Below are 5,049 nucleotides of genomic sequence, written 5' to 3'. Positions count from 1 at the left end.
AGCATCATTTACAAAGGAACTAAGAAATTTTTACACACACACACACACACACACACACACACACACACACACACACATACTTCCAAAGCTAATCTCTCCCTTATTACTTAGTGATTTCTATGTCAAGGTGGAAACAAGTGAAAATGTGAGAAAATCTTGGCAAATATGGTAAAGATTAAGAAATAAAAAAGATCAAAGATTTATAGGTTACTCAGCAGCCTCAGGTGGATATATCACACCAGCTTTCTTCAAGAAAACAATTAGGAAACACTGGTTAGAATGAGCAAGAAACATCCATCACAAAAAAGGAAAGAAGGAAAGAAGGAAAGAAGGAAGGAAGGAAGGAAGGAAGGAAGGAAGGAAGGAAGGAAGGAAGGAAGGAAGGAAGGAAGGAAGGAAGGAAGGAAGGAAGGAAGGAAGGAAGGAAGGAAGGAAGGAAGGAAGGAAGGAAGGAGGGAGGGAGGGAGGGAGGGAGGGAGGGAAGGGAGGGAGGGAGGGAGGGAGGAGGGAAGGAAGGAAGGGAGGAAGGAAGGAAGGAAGGAAGGAAGGAAGGGAGGGAGGGAGGAAGGAAGGGAGGGAGGAAGGAAGGAAGGGAGGGAGGGAGGGAGGGAGGAAGGAAGGAAGGGAGGGAGGGAGGAAGGAAGGAAGGGAGGGAGGGAGGAAGGGAAGGAAGGAAGGAAGGAGGGAAGGAAGGAAGGAAGGAGGGAAGGAAGGAGGGAAGGAAGGAAGGAAGGAAGGAAGGAAGGAGGGAAGGAAGGAAGGAAGGAAGGAAGGAAGGAAGGAAGGAAGGAAGGAAGGAAGGGAGGGAGGAAGGAAGGAAGGAAGGAAGGAAGGGAGGGAGGAAGGAAGGGAGGGAGGGAGGAAGGAAGGAAGGAAGGAAGGAGGGAGGGAGGGAAGGAAGGAAGGAAGGAGGGAAGGAAGGAAGGAAGGAGGGAAGGAAGGAAGGAAGGAAGGAAGGAAGGAAGGAAGGAAGGAAGGAGGGAAGGAAGGAAGGAAGGAAGGAGAGAGGGGAAGCAGGATGAGGGGAGGAAGGAAAGAAAGGAAGGAGGGGAGGAAGGAAGGAAGGAAGGAAAGAAGGAAGGAAGGAAGGAAGGAAGGAAGGAAGGAAGGAAGGAAGGAAAGAAGGAAGGAAGGAAGGAAGGAGGGGAGGAAGGAAGGAAGGAAGGAAGGAAGGAAGGAAGGAAGGAAGGAAGGAAGGAAGGAAGGAAGGAAGGAAGGGAAGGAAGGAAGAATAAAATAAAGAAAGAAAAACTGATTATCTTAACCAATAGGAAACAATTCAGAATTGACTGCTTGTATGCAATCAGATTGTTGACTGGTTAATGATCAAAATTAATAATAAACTAGAAGAAAAGATAAAGATGAAAAGATGATATTGCATATCACCATCTCCAACCCAATTATAAATAAACTATGGACTCTGAAAAAATGGAAAATATATAAAAGTAAAGACATTGACTTTATTTATCTCCATTTCTTACAAAAGTTCAACAAATGTAAAAATAGTTGCCATGAGGAGATCAAAAGCGCCCCAGACTGTCTCACTGAGAAAGCACTTTATGTCTTTCTCAAGTGGATGGGCATCACACACTCAAGGGCAACAGGAGTTTAGAAGACAAACTCATTTGCAAAACACAAAGTATTCAGTTGATGAAAGAATAGAAACATTACCATCTCAGAAAACAAGGAAGGGAAAAAATAAACCTGCAGAAAATTTGGCATGAGACTCAAGAAAACCATCTTGTCCCGAGCTAATTTATAGATTAAAGCAGAAAGAGAGAGGCAGCACATAGTTGTGAAATAGAAGAGATCTGTCAACATTTCTGTTGCAATTTATCCTCATTATTAATGACAATAGAACTACCATATTTGGACTCTTAACACCTCAGTCCACAATGTGCTAAGTAGCACTCGAGAAAATAATTGGAAAGAGCAGCTTGCTCTGACCAAATAGATACAGAGAAAATCCAACACAATTTTAAAGGGACTTTGGACAGTGATTTTGAAGATACTTCATAGTAAAAATGGTCAGTGAACAAATAGGAAAAAACACACCACAAATCATACTGTTGCCAGCAGAAGAGAGAAGACCACATGCTACTTTTTTTTATAAATCTTCCTAAGAATGATCTCTGCATGTCAGTGATATCCTTGATGAAACATGAGAAGGAAACGTGGAGTCTCTTATAGACAAAATTTAGTTTGTAGCAAACCATTGTCACACCAGTGACTGAATCTTGCCACAAAATTCTCCCTGCTTTCATTGCTTTTTTAAATTTCTTAACTCCACAAAACAGAATTCATCCCTTAAGTCATCCCTTTCTAAAAGATGCCTTTCATCTTACACGATTCTCTTTATCTTCTGTCCTCAGCACAGTGCCTGGCACATAGTAGGCATGTAATAAGTGCTTGTTGACAGGATAGATATAATCACAGTGTTAAGCAATCTTTTGGTTGTCAATTATCAAACTGGAATAAAGCAGAAAAGCTAAAGTTGTTTATTGTGTCTTGGAAGAACTCCTGCTCAAAGGTCAAATGGTAAAGGGATTCTCTACAGATAGGAAGGTTCCCCAAATGTTCCTGCATGTGGATGACATTGCATTGATTACAGTACGAGGCATGAAAATATTATAGAGGCTTCTCTATGAAATTCATGGCTATTCAAAAGATGTTGGTCTACTGGTCCACAGGATAAAAGCCATATGGTTGAAGGATGCATATTGTATAGATTATGACAGAACCAAGAAAACCATTTATTCCTTAAAAGCAGTTTTGTAAAAATAATTCTGAAAGACATGAATTCTGGAGAGAGATTATAGAATCAGACTATAGATTAACAAATAGATGTGGAGGTAGATAGAAAGATGTATAGCCATATCATCTCTGTCTCTCTATATATACACACTATTTCAACTTGTAATGCAGAAGTTTATTTTGCTTGATTAAACACTTTTATAAAATGTGGTTTTAATTTTTTTTCTTAATTGGGGTAGAGGAGCTGCTGAGAAGAAAAAATTGTGAAGGCAAAAGTAACATAAAATTTAATTAAACCAAAACCAAGTTCCCACTATGTATCAGACAGGGATACAAAGGAAAGACAAACAATTCTTGTCCCCCCCAAAAGGTTATATTTTAATGGGAATAATTCATAGGAATGCAATGAAATACATAGGAATAGGTATATTTATAAATAGATATATGCAAAATGCATACAAAATAGATGCAAGATACCTTTAAGGATAGAGTGGGGACAACAGAAGCTGGTGGATTAGGGAGGGAAAAACCAGGAAAGGCTTTATGAAGAAGTTGTCAATTAATCTGAGTCTTGAAAAAAAAACAGGAATTATGAAAGGTGATGGTGAGAACATAGAACATTCTAGCTGTGGGAGACAGCTAGTATCAAAGAACAGAAATGAGAGATACAACATAATGTGTGAGGAGTATAAAGAGTCTAGTACATCTCATAGGATGGCCTTCTGTTCATAGAAATTGTGGACAAGAGGCAGAGATAAAGAAAGAGAGCATTATGGAAAGGGAGAAAGTTAGTGAAAATGCCTAGAGTAATGAGAAGTCAGATGTACTAGAAAAAATAACAACAGAATTCATATGGAAGAACAAAAGGTCGAGAATTTCTTTTTTTTTTTTTTTTTAGATTTTTTTTTATTATATATATATATATATATTTTTTTTTTATAATATTATCCCTTGTATTCATTTTTCCAAATTACCCCCCTCCCTCTATTCCCTCCCCCCGATGACAGGCAATACCATACATTTTACGTGTGTTACAATATAGTCTAGGTACAATACATGTGTGTGAATATCATTTTCTTGTTGCACAATAAACATTAGACTCCGAAGGTACATGTAACCTGGGCAGACAGATATTAGTGCTAACAATTTACATTCCCCTCCCAGTGTTTCTTCTCTGGGTGTAGCTACCTCTGTCCATCATTGATCAACTGGAAGTGAGTTGGATCTTCTTTATGTTGAAGATTTCCACTTCCATCAGAATACATCCCCATACAGTATTGTTGTTGAAGTGTACAGTGATCTTCCGGTTCTGCTCATTTCACTCAGCATCAGTTGATTTAAGTCTCTCCAGGCCTCTCTGTATTCCTCCTGCTGGTCATTTCTTACAGAGCAATAATATTCCATAACCTTCATATACCACAATTTACCCAACCATTCTCCAACTGATGGACATCCATTCATCTTCCAATTTCTAGCTACAACAAAAAGAGCTGCCACAAACATTTTGGCACATATATGTCTCTTTCCGCTCTTTAGTATTTCTTTGGGATATAAGCCCAGTAGTAGCGCTGCTGGGTCAAAGAGTATGCACAGTTTGATAACTTTTTGGGCATAGTTCCAAATTGCTCTCCAGAATGGCTGGATTCTTTCACAACTCCACCAACAATGTATCAGTGTCCCAATTTCCCCACATCCCCTCCAACATTTATCATTATTTGTTCCTGTCATCTTAGCCAATCTGACAGGTGTGTAGTGGTATCTCAGAGTGGTCTTAATTTGCATTTCTCTGATCAGTAGTGATTTGGAACACTCTTTCATGTGAGTGGAAATAGTTTCAATTTCTTCCTCTGAGAATTGTCTGTTCATATCCTTTGACCATTTATCAATTGGAGAATGGTTCGGTTTCTTATAAATTAGGATCAGTTCTCTGTATATTTTGGAAATGAGACCTTTGTCAGAACCTTTGTTTTTAAAAATATTTTCCCAATTTGTTACTTCCCTTCTAATCTTGTTTGCATTAGTATTATTTGTACAGAAACTTTTTAGTTTGATGTAATCAAAATCTTCTATTTTGTGATCAATAATGATCTCTAGTTCTCCTCTGGTCATAAATTCCTTCCTCCTCCACAAGTCTGAGAGGTAGATTATCCTCTGTTCCTCTAATCTATTTATTATCTCCCTCTTTATGCCTAAATCATGGATCCATTTTGATCTTATCTTGGTATATGGTGTTAAGTGTGGGTCCATATTTAATTTCTGCCATACTAATTTCCAGTTTTCCCAACAGTTTTTTCC

This window comes from Sminthopsis crassicaudata, chromosome 2 (assembly GCF_048593235.1).
Source record: "Sminthopsis crassicaudata isolate SCR6 chromosome 2, ASM4859323v1, whole genome shotgun sequence".
NCBI lineage: Eukaryota > Metazoa > Chordata > Mammalia > Dasyuromorphia > Dasyuridae > Sminthopsis > Sminthopsis crassicaudata.
Note: the sequence above shows the minus strand (reverse complement) of the source record.